At 38.6% G+C, this 24,954-nt stretch overlaps 1 protein-coding gene and 1 non-coding gene across 4 annotated transcripts in view; one reads left to right on the top strand and one right to left on the bottom strand.

The window, feature by feature from the left end:
* ALG14 (ALG14 UDP-N-acetylglucosaminyltransferase subunit) overlaps positions 1-24,954 on the top strand; it is a 101,334-nt gene that overhangs the window by 48,473 nt on the left and 27,907 nt on the right. The gene's annotated exons all lie outside the window — the stretch shown is intronic.
* Positions 20,059-20,162, bottom strand: LOC123600155. The gene has a single exon (XR_006713531.1). It is a non-coding gene; the product is annotated as a U6 spliceosomal RNA (small nuclear RNA).

Genomic DNA, 24,954 nt, shown 5'->3' with positions numbered 1-24,954 from the left:
TAGACATTTCTCCAAAGAAGACATCCAGATGGCCAACACTCATGACAAGATGCTCAACATCAGTCATCATCATGGAAATACAAATAAAAACTATAATGAGATATCACCTCACACCTGACAGAATGGCTAAAATCAACAACACAAGAAATAAGATGTGTTGAGGAGGATGTGGAGAAATGGGAACCCTCTTGCATTATTGCTGCATTATTGGTAGAAATGCAAACTGGTGCAGTCTCTCTTGAGAACAGTATGGAGGGTCCTCAAAAAGTTAAAAATAGAACTACCTTACAATCCAGCAGTTGCACTACTAGATATTTACCCAAAGGATACAAAAATACACACTCGAAGGAGCACATGCACCTGTATGTTTAGCAGCATTATCAACAATAGCCAAACTGTAGAGAGGAGCCCAAATGTCCATTGACCAATGAATAAAGAAGAGGTGGCATATATATACAATGGAATATTATTCAGCCATCAAACACAATGAGATCTTGCCATTTGCAATGGTGTGGATGGAGCTAGAGTGTATTATGCTAAGCCAAATAAGTCAGAGAAAGACAAATATCATATGATTTCACTCATATGTGGAATTTAAGAAACAAAACAGACGAACACACAGGAAGAATGGAAAAAAGAGAGAGAGGGAAATAAGCCATAAGACTCTTAATGATAGAGAACAAACAGGGTTGATGGAGGGAGATGGGTGGGAGATGGGCTAGATGGGAGATGGGTATTAAGGAGGGCACTTTTTGTGATGAGCACTGGGTGTTGTATGTAAATGATGAATCACTGAATTCTACTCCTGAAACCAGTATGGCACAGTATGTTACCTAACTAGAATTTAAATAAAAATTTTTTTAATGTTCTGTAAATAGAATCAAAGAGTTGGAAACCTTCTGAGATTGACCTTTTTTTACTGAGTATAATGCCCTTGAGATCTCTTCAGTTTTTTGCATGTATCAGTAATTCCTTTTTATTGATGAATAGAATTCCGTTGTATAGATGTACCACAGTTTGCTTAGCCACTCATGCATTGAAGGACATTTGAATTGTTTTCAGATTTTTGCTGCTATAAATAAAGCTACTGTGAACATTTATGTACAGGTTTTTCTATAGGTGTTAAGTTTTCATTTCTGTAGGTAAATGCCTACAAATGAGATTGCTGGGTCTGATAGAAGATTCCAGTTAAGTTTGGCAAGAAACTGCCAACTATTTTCCATAGTGGCCAAATCACTTTACATCTTACTAGCAATGTATGCGAGATCCAGTTTCTCTCCATTCTCTCCAGCATTTGATGTTATCTCTCTTTCTTAGGTGTGTAGTGATATGCCATCATGATTTTATTTTGTATTTCCTTAGTTGCTAATGATGGTAAGTATCTTTTTGTGTGCTTTTCATAGTATCCCTTCTTCATTGAGGGGTTTCTTGATGTCTTTTTGCCCATTTTCTAACTGAATTGTTTGTTTTGCTTTTGGGTTTTGAGAGTTCTTATATATATTCTAGATGTGAGGCTTTTGTCCAGTATTATGGTTTACAAATATTTTCTTCCAGGTCATAACTTCTCTTTTCATCTCTCTAACAGGTTTTTTCACAGGCAAAAGTTTTTATTTTGATGAAATCTAATTTATCAATTGTTTATTTTGGTTGTCACATCTAAGAACTCAGGTGAAGAGTTCTAGATTCCAGGTAGTCCTAGATTCCAAAGACTTTCTCATGTTTTCTTCTAAAAGTTTTATAGTTTTGTTTTACTTTTGAATCCATAGATCATTTTGAAAAATTTTTTTAGTGTTTATTTATTTTTGACAGAGAGACAGAGTGTGAATGGGGGAGGGGCGGAGAGTCAGGGAGACACAGAATCCGAAGCAGGCTCCAGGCTCTAGGCTCTGAGCTGTCAGCACAGAGCCAGATGCGGGGCTCAAACCCATGAACCATGGGATCATGACCTGAGCCAAAGTCAGATGCTTAGCTGATGGAGTCACCTGGGTGCCCATGAATCCATAGATCATTTTGAATCAATTTTTGTGTAAAATATAGTGCTTAGATGAAGCCTCATTTTTCCTATAGATGTTGAGTACAATTTGTTTTAAACCTTCCTGGGGCGCCTGGGTGGCTTAATCAGTTAAGCGTCTGACTCTTGATCTCAGCTCAGGTCATGATCTCATGGTTCATGAGACACAACACTGACATAACACTGACAGCGCAGAACCTGCTTGGGAATCTCTCTCTTCCTCTTTCTCTCTCTGCCCCTTCACCACTTGTGCACACATGCACACTGTTTAAATAAACATTTAAAAAAAATTTTTTTTTATATTTATTTATTTCTGAGACAGAGACAGAACATGAGCAGGGGAGGGACAGAGAGAGAGGGAGACACAGAATCCGAAGCAGGCTCCAGGCTCCAAGCCATCAGCACAGAGCCCAACGCAGGGCTCGAACTCACAAACCGTGAGATCATGACCTGAGCCAAAGTTGGTCGCTCAACCGACTGAGCCACCCAGGTGCCCCAATAAACATTTTTTTTTTAAACTGTCATTTCTCCATGGAATTGTTTTTGCCTCTTTGTCAAAAATCTGATGGAAATTTTTTTAAAAAATCAGTTTGGTTGGTGTGTTTGTGTTGTCTATTCCTGGATTCTTTGTTTCATTGATCTCTGTGTCTGTCCCTCTGCCAGTTCGCTATTATGAATGCTATAGCTGTATAGGAAGCGTTAACAGTGTGATTTCTCCCACTTTATTCTTTTTCAAAATCGTTTTAGCTATTCCAGTTCCTTTGCCTTTCTATCAGATTTTAGAATAAGCTTGTGTACATATACAATAAAATTTTGTCAGGATTTTGTTAGGAATTACATTATATGTATAAATCATTTTTTGGGAAATCAGCATTTCTACTATATTGAGTCTTCCAATCCATGGCCATGGATGTGTCTGCACTTATTTAGGTCTTCTTTTATTTCTTTCATTATCATTTTGTAATTTTCAGCATACACACACACAACATACATGCTTTTTTTTTAATTGATTTGTTGGTATTTTACTTTTTTTGGAATGATTGTAAATTTTAAATGGTATTGCGTTTTTAATTTTGGTTTTGGTATGTTTGTTGCTAACATAGAGAAATACCATGGACCTTTTTTTTTAAAATCTCATATCCTGTGATCTTGCTGAACTCACTTATTAAATTCTAGGAGTATTTATTTTTTATTTAAAAAAAACATTTTTTTAATGCCCATTTATTTTTGATGTGGGGGGAGGGGCAGAGAGAGGGAGACACAGAATCCAAAGCAGGCTCCAGGCTCTGAGCTCTCAGCACAGAGCCCGTTGTGGGGCTCACACTCATGAGCTGTGAGATCATGACCTGGGCCAAAGTTGGACACTTAACCAACTGAGCCACCCAGGCGCCCCTATTTATTCCTATTTTTTTAAATATAATTTGTCAGGTTAGCTAACATATGGTGTATACAGTATGCTCTTGGTTTCAGGAGTAGATTCCCATGATTCGTTGCTTACATACAACACCCAATGTTCATCCCAACAAGTGCCCTCCTCAGTGCCCATCACCCTTTTTCTCCTCCCCTCCGTGCCCCCATCAACCCTCAATTTGTTCTCTGTATTTAAGAGTCTCTTATGACTTGCCTCCCTCTCTGTTTGAAACTATTTTTTTTCCCTTTCCTTCCCCCATGGTCTTCTGTTAAGTTTCTCAACATCCACATATGCGTGAAACAGGTGATGTCTGTCTTTCTCTGACTAACTTATTTCACTTAGCATAATACCCTCCAGTTCCATCCACGTTGTTACAAATGGCAAGATTTCATTTTTTCATTGCCAAGTAGTATTCCATTGTATATATAAGCCACATTTTCTTTATCCATTCATCAGTTGATAGACATTTGGGTTCTTTCCATAATTTGGCTATTATTGATAGCTCTGCTGTAAACATTGGGGTACATGTGCCCCTATGAATCAGCACAAATCCTAGGAGTTTTAAAATAGATTTCCTGGGACTTTCTAGATAATCATGTATTCTGCAAAAAGGGAAAGTTTTATTTTTTCCCTTCCAACCAGTATATCATTTACTTCCTTTTCTCGCCTTATTACACTGACTAGTACTTCTAGTACTATATTGAATAAGCATGTATCTTTCTCTTGTTCCAAATTTTAGGGCAGTGCATTCAGTCTTTCACCACTAAGGATGATGTCAGCTGTGGGGTTTTTATAGATGCTCTTTGTCAAGTTGGGAAAGTTTCCATTATGTATTAGTTAGCGTTCTCCAGAAAAACTGAACCAGAGCAAATAAGATAGGATATTACTCAGGCTTTTTGTTCTAGTCAGGTCTTCAATTGATTGGATGAGGACCATCCACATTAGTAGGGAGAACAATCTGCTTTACTCATTCTACCAATTCAGTTATTAATTTCACCCCAAATACCCTCATAGACATACCCAGCATGAAGTTTGACCAAATGTCTGGGCACCCCATTGCCAAACTTGACACATAATATTAATCATCACAACTTCTGTTCATGATTTGCTGCAAATGAAAAAAAAAATATATCATTAATGACACAATGAGTTTTGTCACTTTTTTTTTTTTTTTTTTTTTTGAGAGAGAGCAGGGCAGAGAGGCAGAAGGAAAGAGAGAGAGAGTTTTAATCACTGTGGAGCCTGATGCAGGGCTCAGTCCCCCGACCCTGAGATAATGACCTGAGCCAAAACCAAGAGTTGGACGCTCAGCCTACTGAACCAGCCAGGTGCCCCTTGTCATTTATTTTTGTTGCATCAGTTAATACATAGGATCATGTGATCTTTCTTTAGCCTATTAATATGGTGCATTACATTGATTGATTTTCAGATATTGAAACATACTTTCATTCCTGGAATAAATCTCACCTGATCATGGTATATAATTCTTTTTATATATACATGGATTTGATTTGCCAGTAACTTGTTGAGAATTTTTATGATGATAGTTGTGAGGGATGTTGGTCTTTAGCTTTGTGTTTTGAACTGCCTTTGTCTGCTTTTGGTCATGAAACTATATTGGCCTTATAAAATGATTAGGAAGTGTTTCACCCTCTTTGTTTCCTGGAAGAGATTGTTTAGAATTGATGTTAATTTTCCTTTAAATGTTTGGTAAAATACCCCAGTTAAGCCATCGGGCCCTGAAGATTTCTTTTTCAGAAGCTTTTTAGCAGTCATAAGAATATTCAGATTATCTGTCTCATTTTGGGTGAATTTTGGTAGTTTGTGATTTTCAAGGAATTGTTCCATTTCATCTATATTATCACATTCACATGCATAGTTGTTTGTGTTATTCCCTTATTGTCCTTTTGTTGTCTTGTTGTTGTTGTTTTTACAGCTTTAGGATCTGTAATTATACCCTCTGTTTCTTGATATTGGCAAAGTCTGTCTTCCCTTTTTTCTCTTTTTATGTTTGTCAGTCTTGACAATAGTGATCTTTGTAAAGAATCAGCTTTTTGTTTCATTTCTTTTCTCTGTTCTTTATTATTTCTTTTCTCCTGTTTGCTTTAGGATAATTTTGCTCTTCTTTTGGGGGGATTGTTTTCTGTTTTTTAAGTAGGCTCCATGCACAGCACGGAGCCCAACGTGGGGCTTAAACCCAGGACCCTGAGATCAAGACCTGAACTGAGATTAAGAGTCAGACACTTACCCGACTGAACCACCCAGGTATCACTTTTTTTGGTTTCTTAAGGTAGAAGCTTAGGTTATTGATTTAGGACCTTGCCTCTTTTCTAATGTAAGCATTTAGTGCCACAGATTTCTCTTTCAGCACTGTTTTAGTTTCATCCTGCTAATGTAGATATGTTGCATTTTTATTTGGTTCTGAGTATTTTTTTATGTCCTTTGAGACTTCCTCTTTGACCGATGGATTATTTAGAGTGCTTTGCTTAATTTTTGACTATTTAGAGTTTTTTTTCCTATTATACTTCTGTTATTGATTTCACGTTTGATCCCATTGTGATCAGGAAACATGCTTTGGTTTTTTTTTTTGTTTTTTTTTTTTAATTTTTTACATTTATTCATTTTTGAGAGACAGAGAGAGACAGAGCACAAGCGGAGGAGGGGCAGAGAGAGAGAGGGAGACATAGAATCTGAAGCAGGCTCCAGGCTCCGAGCTAGAGCCTGACGCAGGGCTCGAACTCACAAACCGCGAGATCATGACCTGAGCCGAAGTCAGACGCTCAACCGACTGAGCCACCCAGGCGCCCCTCATGCTTTGTTTTTAAATATGTGGAGGTCTGTTTTATGAGCCAGGATACAATCTATCTTGGTGAATATTCCACGGGTGCTTGAAAAGAATGTGTATTCTGCTGTTGTGTGGAGTGTTCTGGAATTTCCTGTTAAATGGCGTTGGTGGACAGTGTTGTTGAGTTCTTCTGTGTCTTTGCTGATTTTTTATTTAACAGGTCTACTGATAGCCACAAGAGACATGGAACACGTTTTTGTTAGCCCTTCTAAAACCATGGCTAAAATAGTCCTCTTGATCTTGGCCCTTCATAATCTGTTCTAAGCCCTTTCCCCCCTAGTGTAATAGACATGTTGATATCACAGTAATATGAATTTTCAGTATTCCTTGTAGTTCATTGTTTCCATCTTAAAACCCAAATATTTCTTCACTATTGTGTCTTCTTTAGTTTCTCCTGAAGGTAGGCCTCTTTGAGTCAGTCTTTGAGTGAGTAGACTGATCTCCTACTCTCTTGAAAACATACTCCTGAGGAAAAATTAGTTTGTTTCAAGGAGAAGAAGAGAAAGTTGAATTTGTGAGGTTGCTAATCATTAAACTACAGTAAAAGGACTGCTTATGTTGGGGGGAAAATCTGTACAGTTCTGTAGGGCAAGGGCTGTGTGTTTTTGTGTTTCCCATGGTCCCTTCCTAGAAAAGTGCCTTCTACATATTTGTGGAATGACTTCAAAATAAATGAATGAATACTGGATGATGTGAGTCATCACAAAAACAAAGACACCCACTCCCTAAACTGGTACTCTTCTCAGGCTTTATTGAGAGTTTGGAAAACCAGAAGGGTTTCCCAAGTCTGCAGTGTTTGATTACTGGCTTCATTCCAGCCTGGCTATTGTTAAATGAAATATGCAAAGAAAGCACTCTGCATACAAAAATGAAACCTGATTTAATTTTTAAATCAAGTAAACAATAAATTTCAGATTCTACATGTATAACAAATTGGAAAGAATTGGCCCATTTCAGCCTAATACTCTGCCTCTTTGCCTGAAGCTGAAGCTGGTTTAATTCACCATGACAAATTTAGATGTATTTATTACATGTACGATCATGCTTTGTATGAAAGAAGGCCATTATTTTACTTAGTTAGTTTTTCCCATGTTCCATACCCAGTTGGAGGAGTGAAATTTCTAACTTCAGTAGCAAGTTGATGACATGGAGAGTGGGTTATTGTCCATACCATGATTTTTTTTTCATTAGATAGTTTCTGTGGTGAGCCACAAACTGTAATTACCACTGTTTGCATAGTATATAAAAATTTTATTGGCCTGTTGATTGACATGTGTTTGAAACATTAAGAAGTCAATTAACTTCTTGTTGATAAGCCAGAATCCTTACAGTAAATTTCTTTTCCCGCTGGATTGCTGTTAGTTTCATTCTCTTTGTATAATGACCTTCATCTGGTATTATATTTTTTGGTGATCAAAAACCTTTATAACGTGTTCAAAGGAAACTTAGCTAGACAAAGAAAGGGTCAGCTGACCCAAGATGCCTATCTATAAATGGAGTAAAGTGAGAATAAGACTTTTCCAGCCAAGTCAAATAAGAAACGATTAGACCACAGTTGTCTACGATTAACGAAATCATACTTGGGAGACATTTGTTTAAATTCATTCAGTTCCTGTACCTCTGTTAACCAGTCATCTGTATCACCTTAAAGTGATGCCAGTGTTCCTTTTTCCCAGCTTGTATTTCTCCTCAGTACACGCATTGTAAACTTCACAACTTTCATAAAGGTATGGAAGAACAAACTGAGTATCGTGATACGTGCATTTAGCAAGTCTGACGATGGTCAGAGTCCACTGTGAGAAGTGATTTTATGTGAAAATCCTCCCACGTATCTGGTTTCTTATGACTGACAGACTGCCTTTCCCAGCTGCATGGTGAAATTACCAGCTGTGCCACTGACACATTGGCTGGGTGACAACCCGTAGCTGCTTCCATCCACAAATGAGGTATTTAATTTAAACGTTATGACTTCTGTTTGACATTTTGAGTGACCTCAGAACAAAATCTGGGTCAAAATTAGGCTGTATATCATCAGAGATTGCTTTGAGTTGTTTTTCTTTTTCTTCATTTTGGGGGACTCTCCAAAGCTTGAAAATGATTTTTCTTTCCTTTCTAAATTGATCCTTTTTCCACTTGGCAAACGTGACGTTTTTCCTCTCTGCAGAAGCCAGCGTGGCTTTGCCTACCGGTTTTCTCTCCCGTTTCACTCTGCCTGTGTCACTCTCTGACTTTTCACTGTGCCAGTCCATCACAGGCACTTGTAAGCTCCGGGGCCTGGTGGGGCCTCTTCCTTTCAGGGTGAAAGCTAGCATGTTTTCCTAAGGATAACAATGTGGCTACAGTGAAAACAAAAATGAACGCCGAAGGAAAAGGAATTCAGTGGCGAGAGGATGAGAAAGGGAAGCGCGATGAAAACAAAGCTGTTTCCAAAGAAAGGGCTCACGTGTGGTCAGAGGCAGGGAACTGGGAGAGCTCTGGCCTTGCGGGAGAGAATGGTGGGAGGCACTGGTTGGCTAAGTGAGAACAGAGGGTGGGATGAAGAGAAAGAAAATCTTTGAAACAATCTTCAGTTAAATATGTGATTCCTAGAATCAGTCTTAGTTTCACAGCCTCTGAAGGGCCTTCTTTAAAGTTTCAAATGAATGGGGATAGCTCTATTTTTATAGCATCTGAAAATCAATAAACACCCGTTTTAGCTTAGCATTTTAAAAACCACCATCTGGTGTGAGGGAAAAAGGATAAGAAGGGAATGCAGAAAACACAAATAATTGAGTATGGGTTGGGAGCAGTCCTAGTCAAGTGCCCTCATTAAAGATTTGGAGATGTCTAGAACCAGAGCTCCTATGGAAGCAGCCTGGAGAGTTGAGAAATTAAATGCAGTCTCTGAACTTGAGGAAAGGTGGGATGTGTTACTCATCTTGGCAATCCCAGCACCTGTTAAAGAGAAGTTGGGGAGGGAGGGATATAGGAAGGAAAGAGTGAAAGCACTACATAACTGCTCCTTGGTTAACTTTTGCCCCCACTAAATTAATCCCTGGAATTCATCTAAGGATTTTTTGATAACATTTAAATATTGCCTTTGTCAAAGAAAGCAAAAGGAAGTGGCAAGTTTCACATTCATCTTAAGCAGAATACTGTTGCTTTACTTTATTTTCTTCATTGAGGTGAAATTCACACAGCATAAAATTAACCATTTTAAAGTGTACAATTCAGTGGCAGTGAGTACATGCACAGTGTTGTACAGCCACTGCCTGTATTAGGCTCCAAAACATTTTCATGAACAGTTGCTTTACTTTCCTGCCTGAGTGTCCTGGAACAACTTAGGGCTTTACCTTATTTTAAAAAACACATAGATATAAATATATAGATATCCATGTATAGATATGTGTGTATATCAATAGAGATTTATCTAGATATATATCTATAGAGATAGAGATACACACACACACACACACACACACACACACACACACACACACACCCTAAGTATACATGCATACAGTGTATATATGCAAACGCTAGTCAGTGTTTTGTAACAGTCTCTGGGGACTAAATGCCATCTTCTTCATAGTCTGTCTTTTGGATTTCTTATTTCCCTCCCCACAAGTCATTGGGTGAAACCATACCTTTTTAGGCTAGCATTTCCTCTTTGGTAGCTGCTTTTTGGTGATTTTTCTCCAGGCCTCCTGGTATAATCCTTATTTTTCGTAGCATGAATACAGTGAAGCTTCCTGGTCATGAATTTCTTTTTCTAGTGTTAGACATGTATGAAGTTAAATCAGCTGTGGAAAAGTTACTACTTCTCTACGTGGAGTATGGGTGTTAAGATTCTCCTTACACCAGGACAGCATTTTATTAGATGTCAGCCACATGCTTCTCGCCTTCCATGGAGCCTTTTCCACAGGGTCAAAAGGAAAAACTCTGATTTTCTCTAAGGCACATTGGCAAATAATTATAAAAATATTCTTCAAAAAGACTTTCCAGTCAGCGTTGATAACTATGATTATCCTTGGTTTACTAAGGGGAACAAGTAAACACCTTGCAAATTTCAAACACTATTGTGGCTTACACAAAAAGATAATTTAGCATTTTTGTTTAAAGGAGTGGAAGGGTTGGATTAGAAATAGGCCAGAGAACTTGAGCTGGTATTGCACACTCTTAAAAACAGTAGGAAGTCGGGTGCCTGGGTGGCTCAATTGGTTAAGCATCCGACCTTGATCGATCGGGTCATGATCTCACGGTTCATGAGTTTGAGCCCCGCATTGGGCACTGTCAGTGCAGGGCCTACTTGGGATTCTGTCTCTCCTTCTCTCTGTCCCTTCCCTGCTTGCACTTTCTTTCTCTCTCTCTCAAAACAAATTAATAAACTTAACAAACAGCAAGAAGTTCCCTGCTGAGAAGACCTTTGAATTATAGGAAGAACATGTGGATCATTCCTTTTGAGAAGTGTGAATACTACATTTATAAGTTTCATATGTCATGATGTCACAAATTCCATATACTATCATAAAGAATGAAATCTGTGGCAGGATCAGCTGTAGAGTTGCAAAGGGCAGCAAATTCCGTTTGTTACCAGAATACCGTTTTGCATTCTTGGTCTTCCTGATTTCACCTTTAAGCCATTTATACAGATCTTTCACAAAGCAATTTTTTACAAGTGTTTATAGCTGACAGTTTGTGAAAACACATTTGCTCTTATGGGCTAAATAATTGCTTTTCTCTAAAGACAGGTGTCACATGCTCAGATCAATTGTGTCCACATCTTCAAAGCTCCAGATGCTGTTTTTCTAAAGATTTGCTTACACGATACCGGATTTTGTAGATAAGTCTTGTTAGTGGAGGCAGCACCCAAAGCTCAAGGGACTTGATCTGTTGCTGTTTTTATTATTCCTAAGCCAACTGTCCTGTTTCAGCTTTTCAAGGAGCTGTGATTCACCTGTGTGCAGTCACATGGGGAGAAAAAAGTTCCTCACTGTTCACTGCCAAAGGAGGCCAGAAGTGGGGCAGGGTGGGGGCTGGGAGTCCGTGGAGGTGTGGATTTCCCTTCTCTCTCTGGGAACTGGGTGAGGCTTCTGTGTGGCACACTTCCAATCTTCGGGTCATAGGAGAATTCCCCCTTTTTATTTTACAGGCTTCATGAAGAATTCCCCCTGAGTATTTGCTTCACATTTTTTCTTTAAATTTCCATAGTATTGTTTTCTCTGGTTTGCATCCATGTGCTATATCTTAGTTGTGGTAACAGGAGAAAAAGTGCCATACTGGGAATCAGGAGGTTTGGGTTTTACTATCAGCTTTGTCGATAATTAGGTGTGTGACTTGAAACTAATCATCTGGCCTCTCTGAGCTTAGTTTCTCCTCCCTATCAAATGGGAATGATAAAAGGCCACAGTCGAAGAAGCACAAATGTCAGATCCACTTGCTTTTAAACAGGCCACTCTCTCTGCTGAGAAGGTGATTGCCTACCACTCAAAACTGCTAACTCCTCACCTCCTGCTGGAATGACTTCATGCTCCTTGAACGTACTGGACCTCATAGTGTCATAGATAGAGTGGAAGCCCAAAATGTGTTCTTGAAATTGTGATGGTGACTTAGCTCTTAGATTCTTTCTGGGGTTCCTCACGGTTTATTCAAGGAACACCTATCACTCACATACATGCATTCAAAAGCTTGGTTATGCGCCTGCCGTCTTGCCTACCCAATAGCCTTCTCTCTTGTGTCTCTTTTCATGCTTTGACCATTCTTTCTTTCTGCCTCTCTCTCATTCACACCTCTGACCTCCCAGAGGGATCCACGTTGAAGCCCCAGTTTTCATCTTCCCCTTGACATCCTCTCCTACCTTACTTTCTTTACAAAGACCCTGGGGTTTAGCCTGTTAACCTCCAATCTTGGGCAGCTGCCTTGATCAGTTTCTGCTACAGAAACTATACTGTTACCTCAGGTCTATTGAGAAATAGAACTTAGTTTTAATTTTTAACAGTTCTGTCCCTTTTTTCTGTCCCTGAACCCAGCGCACTCACCTTTGTTTGAAGGGTTTTGTTGCTGTTGGCTGTAGGAAGCAGATAGGTGTTGACAAAAACTCAAAGCATTATGAGATAGATGTGTAAGAGCTTATGGGTCACTGATGGACTTTATCCAGATGTGAATTGGATAAGGTTTTTCCCAGTGCCTATTCTTTGTCTACTTCAGTAAGCTCTTTTTTTCATTTCTAAGACAAGCACTCCTCAGGCCTCCTGACTCTTCTTTTTTATCAGCTAATTCTGAAGCAGACTGATGCTCTTTGGGCCACATACAGATACAGACATGTTTTGTCTTATTCATATAGTTGGTCAGTAGTTGGACCATGTAGTTGGTCAGCGTATTTCACATTGCACAAAACCCACATTTCTGGCTCTTTTTGAAAAATTGGAAGGGCACGTGACCGCAGTGCAAAAATTAGCCAGAGCTCACTAGTGACTTCCCCATGCAGGATATGTGGTCTGTGTGGTCTCTTACCTCTGTTTCACTTATGTGTGGGCTCCCTGAGTGGACCGTGTTGCTTTCTAGCCTTCACACTCTGTCTTGAGGACCATAAAGGGTGGTAGCAGTATAAAGGGGTGACTGGTAGGTCTCATACACATCATGAAGGACTAGACGCAGGTCATGTTAGTGAGGGCAGTAGGCTTATTATGCACAGTATCAAGACAAATCTGCTGTCCCTGAACCCTTCCTCTTTAGAGTCCTAGAGCCTGTGACAGAAGAGTTAATACTTGTAAAATTGCTTATTATTATTATCTTGGTGGATTTCTATATACAAAGATCAATGTGTTTCTTCATATTTCCCTTCTTTTTTTTGTTAGAATAGTCACAGTAAGTTATTCCCTGGTGGGGATACTTGTACACATAGAATCATAAACTTGTACAGAAAATACCTTAGCAATGATTTAATCTCACACTCTCTTTTTAAAGCTTAGATAATAGAGTTGGGGGGGGGGGGGGATGCCTTGTCCAGAGTCTTAGGACTAATAGCAAAGCATGAACAAGAAAAACCAGTTCTTCTCACTCCCAGCTCCAGGCTCAGCTCTAGGCTACACTACAAATGAAACATAGATTTCTCTCCTCTCTAAGGGTAACCAAGTATATATTCTTTACATGGAAAAGAGGAAATGGGCTTGGGCAACACACATACTGGGGTTCAGAATCTAGGTCTGCCATTCTGATATTTAGGCAAGCTTAAGTGACCTGTTTAATGTCCATAAACTTCCTTTTCTTCATCTTTACAACAGGGACCATAACACCTACTTCACAGTCTTATGTGAACAAAACTAGTATGTACATAAGGGTCCTCCGTGATAATTCCTAGGTCCTCCTCCGCCCCCTTGGTCACTAGGGTAAATGTTCTCTTCCAAAAACCGAGAGGCTAACAAGGAGTTATTTTTTTTTTTTTTTTAACTTAAGCCAAGGAATGTCTGCACAGTGCCCAGCTTGGATGATGTGGTATGCCTAACTGTTTTCATGTTGATTTTCATGCCACAGTGAGCCCCTTCAGGCATGAAAACAACCAAGGATTATTTGCTTCTCTGTTCTTTCTTTTTTGGCTCTCTTGTTGTATTTTCATCACAGTCTCCAGCCCTTCCAAAAGCAGTCTGTCAGGATTTACCAGTGAATCTCAGCCTTCTTCTGCTGGGCCACCATTCAAGGACATCTTTCTGAATCAAGGAGGAGCTCATCAACATGGGACCGATTCTCAGTTACATAATTCATTCCCTCATTTCTGGAAGCTTCTTCTGAGCTTTGCCTAATACTGTCATTCTATCCAGATCTGTCCCTTCTGTGAACTCCTCTTGAACTTATAAGTTAGCATGTAATTGTTTTCTAGTCATCTTAACCTCTGTTAATTTTCTTCTTCCCCAGATTAGATTGTGAGCACTTTAAGGTTCAAAAACTAAGTCTTCTGGTTTTGTCGTTATCCCCTACAGAGTTTAGTGATGTGTCAGGTGCTTAGAGAGGTCTTTCATTAATAACTCACACGGAGGGAACTGGAACACACTGTGATAGAAATTAGCCACTCCTGATCTCAGCTCCCACCAAAGCACTGTCTTCCTTCTTGGTCGGTCAGCTAAATATCTCTGCTTCTACTACCCCCCTTTTGTCCCTCTTGATTCCACTGAGAAGTGAATTGTGATCCACTGCTTACTGGGACTCTCTCCGTCCCCACTAGCCAGGTGTGCCGTGTCCTCCTACTTACCAAAAAGCGTGGGATCTTGGACCTCACCTCTCCTCAGAGTGCCACGGCAAGTTTAAAATGGCTGAACTGTCTTCATATTGAAAAGGGTTAGGAAACATAACCAAGCCTTAGGAACTCAGGTCTTCCTTTATTGCCATTCTGCCAAAATGCTGCTTGATTCTTAAGGAAAATGTTATTCATTGAATTATTTTTTATTTTTGGAAAGGACCTGCAACTATCAATGTAGACTTGTTTTCTTTTTCTTTTTCTTTTCTTTTTTTTTTTTTTTAATGCTTATTTATTTATTTTGAGAGAGTGTGAGAGAGAGAATTCCAAGCAGGTTCTGCTCTGTGAGGGCTCAATCTCACAAACTATGAGATCATGACCTGAGCCGACATTAAGACTTGGACACTTAACGACTGAGCTACCCAGGCACCCTGATGTAGAATTGCTTTCTGATGCCATTTCCTTGGATGTTAAGACCTAGGTATCAGAGCAAGATTTTACTGATTATAATCTGAATGTCTATCCTTTGAAGTTCTTTATTTCTGAATTACTATTTTATAAGCTTGCTATTATTTACAGCTGGTTATAATTATTTGCAAATAAATTATTCACAAATGTGTTACTATTTTTCATCAAATAACTGCCGTGAGCTGGGCACCGTGGATGACCGAGATGACAACGAGACATGGAGGGCATTTATGCTCAGAGGGGTATAGAATGTAGGAGGCAGGCATGGCCCCAAGAGCAAGGCTAGGAAGGAGGGATCATGCGGACTAGGGACTGAACTGGCTGACTTCCATCAGGGTTCTAGACAGAAACATCATTGCGATTATTCGGAGGTGTTTTAAATCCCAAGCCCTCTTTTGGAGGTGAGAGCAGGTTTATGAGCCATTATCCCATTTTTCCCGGCTGCACAAACTACATGGTGAAGAATATGGCATGAGGCTTCAGCATGTCTGTCAGAATAGTTCCAGAAGGCAGGAGCAGCAAATGTACTTCAAAGAACCTAGAACAAATAGCCATTTAAGACAGTTTTTAAATCCATAGCAGATCAGGCACTACAAGAAGAAGCCTGTTTCCCAGCCAAACAGTGAACAATCCTAAAAGTCCAGGCTCCCTGGACTTTGGGGAGTAATTAGAACTTGTTCAGTAATCAGCCAATTTGGATTTCTGAGAATGATTCTAAACGCAAAAAGATAAAAGTTGGGTAAAGTAAACTAACCATTGCTTCGTAATTGAATCGCATAATTCAATTAGAGAATCATAAAGTTAGAAATGCTGGAGGGTCTTTTATTTGGTTTTTGGGTTTTGGGTTTTTTTTTAAGGAAAAGTTATTTAAAAGCAGTGCTATTAAAATAAAAATAACTCCTGGCTAAAAATACATGCTAAAACATTTATCTCACTAGGGACCTGAAAACAGTTGAGTGTCCAAGTTGGAGTGTAGCCCTCATTAGACCAATAAATTGGTTTTGGAACTCTGAAGTAATTATTTGATTTCTTTTGTCTACATAGCCAGTTCAGATTTGGGGTATTGTTTGCTTTAGTTGTTGGCAAAACACTGTAAACATCCAGGTTCTGGTTGCTGTGTTTTTATTATAAAGCACGGGAAAATTACTTCCATCAGAAGAAATGAAGGGTTAGGATAAATTGTGAATAAACAATAGGTTTTGGTCAAGTTCCGATACAGGCTGCTTTTGATCCTGCACTGGAAAAATGAGACAATTCTATATTTACACATAAAGCAACCCTGATATCTGTAATAAAAGGGGAAGATTCTTCTGGATTATTTGTTTTGTTTTGTTTTGTTGTTTAATCAACAGGGTAGACACAAGAAAGGGTTGAACAGCATCTTACCAGATTATACTTTTTCCTGTGATTCATTTTTGATCTTTAAGTTTCCTCCCAGCTTTAAGAGTCTTTGATTCTTGATTCTAAAATGATGTACTAGGAAAGTCCACCAAAGCAGGGCTATTTGGAACAGGCCCAGTTGGCTCTGAAGCATAGATGTTCTCAAGAGGGGAAGCCAGTATATGAAGATGTGGTATGTGACTAACTTGTAGAATATTGTCTGATTAGAGGTACCTCAGAACTTTCCCTAACTCTGCTAACACACCCTTGGGGACCACCATATCTGGCATTTGTATGTCTTAGTAACCAATATGGAGAACTAATTATTAACTTAATGAGCAGCAAAACCTTACTGAGCTCTACTACAACAACATGGTAGCTTACTCTAATAAGAGAAAATGACCATAAGATAGTTCATAAAAGTTTAGTTCCAACTCCACTTCTGATTGAGTTGGATGTTATTATTTCCCTAAACTAGAGATTTGGGATTACAGTGACATTCACCGAAAGATCTAAATCATGTTTACATGAAAGTTCATATGATAAAACAATAATTAAATGAAGTTTGGTTAAATGTTTTCATTATTTTTACTTTCTATCACTTTGATTCATTAAAAGTGACGACTGAAGCAATAGTCAAATTTAGTTTGTGAATTTCAATAATAAGGAATGGTAAAGAATCTTAATCCTGTTTTATATGGAAGTAATTAGGGTATTTAGGTTTCTAGGCTAATTCAGATGCCCCCACCATCCCTCATTCTTTTCTGAGTTGGCTTTCTGATCATAGCGTGGCCAGATCAGCACAAAGTATTCTAAATATATGGTCAGAACAATTCCTCTGACTTTATTCAATTTCATTGTTTATACAATGAAGAACTTTGCTTGTTTTTATTTCTGCTAGGCCTGGTTGGAATTGGAATTCTATCTTCCAAATTTGTACAACCTTTCACTAAATGTGGAATGATATTCTGATTTTTTTTTTTTTTTGCCTTCCAGTCAACAATAAATTTCTTTTCTTTGTAGAACTTAGGAATAGCAAAAAGAACTAACTCATCCTTGTGGTATTTTCTAATCCATAATACACAAATAGATGATCACATGGCTAATAGAAATGTTAGTATACTCGTTTGTTTCTTTCTCTCACTTTTTTAATTTATTTTTTAGAGCAATTTTAAGTTTACAGCAAAATTCAGCAGGAGGCACAGAAATTTCCCATATGCCCTCTGCCACTGTATACGTATAGCCTCTTCCATTGTCAGCATCCCGCACCAGAGTGGTACATTTATTACCACCGATGAACCTACACTGGCACATCATTATCACCCACAGTCCATAGTTAACACTATCTTTCACTCTTCGTGTTGTATATTCTGTAGGTGTTGACAAATGTATAATGACATGTATTTAGCACTGCAATTTCATACAAGGTAGTTTTACTGCCTTAAACATCTTTTGTGCTGTGCTTATTTATACTTCTTATGGGTGTGTACCCATTCTTATGGGTATTTTGTTGTTTTAGTTTGCATTTCCATAATGACATATGATGTGGAGCATCTTGTCATATGCTGGTTTGCCATCTGTCTATCTTCTTTGATGAAGTACCTGTTAATATCTTTGGTCCATTTCTTAATTGGGTTGCTCATTTTCTTACTGTTAAGTTTTAAAACTTTTTTTTTTTTTTTGGTATATTTTGGGTACCAGTCCTTTACTGGATGCATCTTTTATAAATATTTTCTCCCAGTCTGTGGCTTGTTCTTTCATTCTCTTGACAATGTCTTTTGAAGGAGAGAAATTTTTTATTTTATTGAAGGCCAGCATATCAATTATTTTTCTCATGGATCATGCCTTTGGTGTTATCTCTGAAAACAAGGTCATCTAGATTTTCTCCTGTATTATCTTCTAGGAATTTCATAGTTTTGCATTTTACATTTAGGTCTGTAATACATTTTGAGTTAGTGTTTGTGAAAGGTGTAGGGTCTGTGTCGAAGTTCTTTTTTGCACGTGGATATCCAGTTGTTGAAAAGGCTGTCTTTGCTCCATTGTGTTGCCTTTGCTCTTTTGTCAGATGTCAATTAATCGTATTTCTGGCTCTCTGTTCTATTCTTTTTTTTTTTTATGTTAATTTATTTTTGAGAGAGAGAGAGACACACACACACACAGAGCGTTAGCGGGGGAGGGTCAGAGAGAGAGGGAGACAGAATCCGAAGCAGGCTCCAGGCTCTGAGCTGTCAGCACAGAGCCCAATGTGGAGCTCGAACCCATGAACCGTGAGATGATGACCTGAGCCGAAGTTGGCTGCCCAGCTGACTGAGCCACCCAGGCACCCCTCTCTGTTCTATTCTTTTCATCTATGTATCTCTTCTTTCACCAATACCACACTGTCTTGATTGTGTAGCTTTATAGTTAGTCTTGAAGTTGAATAGTGTTAGTCCTCCAACTTTGTTCTTCTTGAGTGTTGTGTTGGCTAGTCTCTGTCTTTTGCCTCTCTATTCAAACTTTAAAATCAGTTTGTTGAAATCCGTAAGATAACTTGCTGAGATTTTGAGTGGGATTACTTTGAATCTGTAGATCAAATTGAGAAGAACTGACATCTTGACAATATTGAGTTTTCCTATACACAAACGTAGAGTATCTATTTATTTAGTTCTTTGATTTTTTTCATCTGAGTTTCATAGTTTTCTTCATATAGACAGATCTGAACATATTTTGTTAGATTTTTACCTAAGTATTTCATTGTTTAGGGTGCTAATGTAAATGGTAATATGTTTTTAACTTCTAAAGTCAGTGTTTAGTAGGAAAGTGATTAACTTTTTATGTATTAATCTTATATTCTATAACCTTGCTATAATCACTTATTCTGAGAATTTTTTGGTCAGTTCTTTCAGATATTCTACATAGATGATCACGCCATATACAAACAAAGACAGTTTTATTCCTTCCTTCTTAATCAGTACATCTTTTATTTCTTTATCTTATTACGTTGGCTAGGACTTCTAGTACAATGTTGAAATAGAGTGATGAAAGGGGACATCCCTGCTTTGTTCCTAATCTTAGTGGGAAAGCTTCTCACCATTAAGTATGTTAGCTGTAGGTTTTCTAGAAATATTCTTTATCAAATTGAGGAAGTTTTCATCTCTTCCTACTTTACTAAGAGCTTTTATCACAAATGGGTATTGGATTTTGTCAAATGCTTTTTCTCCATCTATTGATATTATCGTGATATTTCTTCTTTAGCCTGTTGATGTGATACATTACATCAGTTGATTTTCCAATGTTGAAACCACCTTACATACATGGGATAAATCCCACTCGATTATGGTGTATAATTATTTTTAAACATTGTTGGATTTGATTTGCTAATATTTTTATTGAGGATTTTTGCATCTATCTTCATGAGAGATACTGGTCTGTAGTTTTCTTTCCCTGTAATGTCATAGTCTGGTTTTAGTATTAGGGTAATTATGGTGTCCTAGAATAAGTTAGGAAGTATTCCTTCTATTTCTATCCTCTGACAGAGATTGTGGAAAATTGGTATAATTTCTTAAAAATATGGTATACTTCAGGGACATCTGGGTGTCTCAGTCAGTTAACTGTCCAACTCTTGATTTCGGCTCAGATCATGATCTCAAGGCCATGGGATCTAGCCCCACATTGGGCTCTCCTCTGAGCGTGGAGCCTGCTTAAGAGTCCCTCTCTCTCTCTATCACTTGCGCTCGCTCTCTCTTTTATTAAAAAAAAAAAAGGTGTACTTCATAAATTTGCATGCCACCCTTACACAAGGGCCATGCTAATCTCTGTATCATTCCAATTCTGGCATATGTGCTTTCAAAGCAAGTACTTTCTCCTTCAAGAAAAAAAATGTGTTTTCAACATTGAAAATGTTCTGAGTTTATAAGTGCTGCTTTCTACAATCTCTTTTGGCTTTTTTGGGTACAAATTCACTGTGTCTATCAATGATAAAGATGGCTGGATTTCAACTTTATACTTTAGCGAATGGAAGATATTGAATGTTATACTACAGTATAGACCATGGTAGGATGGTCTGTCTGCTCATAGGAGTAGGGATGGGGATGATTGAGGACAAGTCTAAGCTGAGTCCTACATTTTTGACTTGGGTAAGTGAGTGAAATGAAGGATTAGCTTTAGATACATGCTGAATTTCAGCGGCCTTTGGAAGTGGGGATGTCCAGTAGGCCAGTGGGTGTACTGTCAAAGCTCAGAGAATAATCTGGACTGTAAACATTGATTTGGCAACAGTTGAAAGGGATGGTTAAGAAGATATAAATGTTTGGGGCACCTGGGTGGCTCAGTCAGTTAAGCATCTGACTTCGGCTCAGGTCATGATCTTGCGGTTTGTGGGTTTGAGACCCGCATCGGGCTCTGTGCCGACAGCTCAGAGCCTGGAGCCTGTTTCGGATTCTGTGTCTCCTCCTCTCTCTGCACCCCCCCCCCATGCTTATGCTCTGTCTCTCTCTCTCAATAATAAATAAACGTTAAAAAAATTTTTTTAAAGAAGATATAAATGTTGGGAGAGCCTTCTTATATAACGTCTGAGTTAAAAGGTCTGGGAGGATGGATCTAGAAGGAAGAAATGTAAGGCCAAGATGGCAATAGGGTGCAAGAGAAAATTGGTTATTGGAGGCACTAACTATAAAATTACTGTCTTTTCTCCTCTTCGTGAATGTTGAAGCCTCTTTTCAAGGAAGAGACTTACAACTTCAAATTTATTATTGCTATTTCTGATTATTTGGCTTAACAATTTCAGGTGCCCACTAAAGTCCAGAGATTATAATTCTTTTTAGCGTTTATTTTGGAATCACTTAAAATTCACACAAAAATTGCAGAAATGCTAGAGAATTCCTATATATCATTCATCCAGCTTCCACTAGGGTTAGCACCTTATGTAACCATAGTATAGTTATCACAATGACGATATTAACACTGGTATACAGTACTGTTAGCTAACAGTCTTTATTTGGATTTTACCAGTTTTTTCACCATTGTCCTTTTTCTGTTCCAGATCCAATATCAGAGCTCCTTAGTTCCCTACTTTCTTCAGTCTTTCATTATCTTTCATAACCTTTGCACTTTAGATAGGTACTGATCAATTATTTTGCATACAAAAGAGACCAGTTGTATGATCACATCCTGGGATTTATTCTTACACAATTTAGGAATAAAAGTTTTAAGTTTTATTAAGACTATATTTCATGTGTGTAAAGATCCTGGTGTTTACATTTTAGCAAGTTACAGTTATTGTGACTTCTTACTTTTGTGGGGACTTGTAGCTACTTGGAAATTCCTGTTCCCTCCTTTACTACAGGGAAATGATGTATCTTCTGTTCTATTTAATACAGCACTCTTTCTGTCTCCAGTAATGATACGTGAATTATTAGGTGAAGAATAACTTATTGCTTATATAGATCCTAAGTTAATAAATTTTTACCTCATAAGTCATTTTGAAAAGCTTTATACAGATTCCTCAAAATGTTAAGCATAGAATTACTGCATGATCCACCCAATTTCACTTCTAGGTATACCCAAGATAATTGAAAGCAGGGACTCAACCAGATACTTGTACCCCAGTGTTCATAGCACAATAGCCAAAAGATGAAAACAACCCAAGTGTCTGTCAACAGATAAGTGGATAATAGAATGTGGTACATACAAATAATGGAGTATTATTTAGCCCTAAAGAGGAATGAAATTCTAATATATGCCACAACATCAATAAACCTTGAAAATGTGTGCTAAATGACATAAGCCAGACAAAAGGAGAAAATATTGTATAACTTATAATTCTAATGTAATGCTGTCATAATTCTAGTTAATTTGCCTAGAATAGGCAAATTCATAGAGACAGAAAGAATAGCAGTTACCTGGAGCTGGGAAGAGCGGCGGAAAGGCGAATTTTTGAGTACAGAGTTTTCGTTTGGTATGATAAAAAAGTTCTGGAGGGAGGTAGTGGTGATAGTTGCACAGCATTGTAAATATACTTAACACCAATGAACTGTGCACTTAAAAATGGGTAAGAGGGTAAATTTTATGTTATATATTTTTACCATAGTTTTTAAAAAGCCTTAAGCAAACCATAACTTTTCCTGTCCCCCCCCCAATTTGTTGGATTATTTTAATCCAATATGTATTTTTTTCATATTTCACAGATTAAAATTTTTTCTGAGGAAACAGAAAAGCTGACATTATAAAAACTGTATTCCATCTATCAGAACTTTGAAAAAGTTTTATCTCCAATTTATTTGAATGTGAATAAGATAAATTCTGGTACTGGTATTACCTTGTTGGCTTGGGTTTCATGATGAACATTCATATAAAGTTTAGTCTCTGAATGATGTACTTGCAGAATGTACCCACCTACATTCATCAGCCCTCTTGACATCATGACTCAGATTCTCCAGAAGTAAGGAGTGCAGATATCTGCTTAACTGCAGGGAATCTAGGGACTAGGGACATGGAGATTAATGAGCTCCAGATTTATGACATGATTTCCTACCTTGTTCAGTCTCATGATTGGGAGCCCCATCAGAATAATGTGGAGTAGGGAAAAAGCAGTTCTCAAAAAAAGGAATGCTGGGCAAAACAAAGATAGATGTCTACCATATCTAAGCATCTGTTACATGCTAAGCACTGTTCTGAGGGCGTGGGATACATCAACTAACAGACCTGCTCTCCTGGTTTACCTTCAAGCTGGTCTTGTTCAGCTGCAAAAGCATGTTGGAACTTGGGTGGCCAGTAGAAATGACATAGAGTGCTTAGACTTCTGAGGCTAATCCATCCCCTATTCCTTGGTCAGTCATTCGAGGGCACTGAATTCATGGTGGGTAGCAAGCTAGTATTTATGCCTTAGTGATGTCTTTGTAGAAGTTCTCTGTGGCTTCCAAAGTTTCAGACCAATGGATGGTGTCACTGTGGTTCAAGTGTCTGTAGCATCAGAATAGGGAGATGAACTGGGACTGTTTCAGCCCCAGGGGACAGCCTGTTGTCAGGAGCCAGTGAGGTTACTGCAGGGTTTCAGTCTCAGACCAAAATGAGATGAAAAAATCAGGAGCCTAGGTGAAATTATCCATATGGTGGGGCTCAAGCAGAGGTTCACTGGCCACACAGGAATTCAGGGGCTTTCCACACACACATCAGATCCATCCTTAAGGCAGAAATACTAACTCCACTTTATGGACCAACCCCCTAGAAAAGGTGGTGTACCTGCCAGTCTTGGTTAGATTGACTTGGGACGTGGGCAAGGACCAATCTGTTAAATCTTCAGATAAGAAATTACTATACAATGGCAGTATGCACATCCTATCAGCAAATAAAAATAATTGCTAGTGTTGGGGTACCTGGGTGGCTCAGTTGGTTAGGCACGTGACTTGATGTTGGCTCAGGTCATGATCTCATGGTTTGTGGGATCGAGCCCTGTGTTAGGCTCAGCACTGACAGCACAGAGCCTGCTTGGGATTCTCTCTCTCCCTCTCTCTCTGCCCCTCCCCTGCGCATGCACACTCAGACTCTCCCTCCCTCCCTCCCTCTCAAAATAAATAAGCTTTAAAAAAAAATAATTGTTAGTGTCTTTTAATAAGACCCACATTTTCATTTAATCCTCAAAACAAAAACTATGAATAAAAGACACAGAAATCAGAACTGTAGTTGCAGGTTTAGGGGCACCTGGGTGGCTCAGTCGGTTAAGCGTCCAACTTCAGCTCGGGTCATGATCTCACAGTTTGTGAGTTCGAGCCCCACGTTGGGCTCTGTGTTGACAGCTCAGAGCCTGGAGCCTGCTTCAGATTCCTTGTCTCCCTCTCTTTCTGCCCCTTCCCCACTTGTGCTCTGTCTCTCTCTGCCTCTCAAAACTAAATAAAATTTTTTTTAAAAAATTCAGATTTAACTTGCTTAAACAAAAAAGAAAAAGTTTTCAATATTGGCAGTACAGTGATGATTAAGATAGGTCCTCCCCTGCTCCCTTCTCCATCCTGATCTCACTGTGTGGAGCGATAACACTTCCCCCTTTTTGGGATATTAGGAAATACAGTTCCATATTTCAGCTCTGGAAATCACATTTAATGCTAGGTACCACACTTTTAAAGGGCCGCTGGCAAATGGGAACATGTTCAGAGGAAAATGACCCAGATGGCGAGGGAATATGAAACCAAGTTATAAGAGAAACAGTTGGAGGAAGTAAGGAGATTAGCTTGAAAAAGAGATTAACCAGAGACTATTAAAGAGACCACAGTTTTTAGATTCTGGAAAAGATACTACATGGGCTAGAGATTTATCATTCTCTACCTACTAGAACTTCCCAGAACAAGGGCCACTGCAGGGGAGAAACAGGAAGAACATCAAAAAGAACTTGATAAAAATCAAAGTCATGCCAAAAGGAATGGTCATCATTGGAGGCATCAGGTCCCAAGCCCCACATCTGTGTAGTTCTTCTAACAGAGGACATCAGTCAGTGCCTGCTCACATTTTCCTTACTCCACGGATCTTTCCAGATCCCCCATGGCCAATAACATCTCTTTCCCTTGTTCTCCCTTTATACCTTTTCCTCTCTGAGGTATTTCCGTGGTTGCCTTGTGTTTTAGTTGCACTTACCTATTGTCTGTCTCTCAATAGGGTTCTCA

This window comes from Leopardus geoffroyi, chromosome C1, assembly GCF_018350155.1.
Source record: "Leopardus geoffroyi isolate Oge1 chromosome C1, O.geoffroyi_Oge1_pat1.0, whole genome shotgun sequence".
Taxonomy (NCBI): Eukaryota; Metazoa; Chordata; class Mammalia; order Carnivora; family Felidae; genus Leopardus; species Leopardus geoffroyi.
Note: the sequence above shows the minus strand (reverse complement) of the source record. Positions and strands in the feature narration are given on the sequence as shown.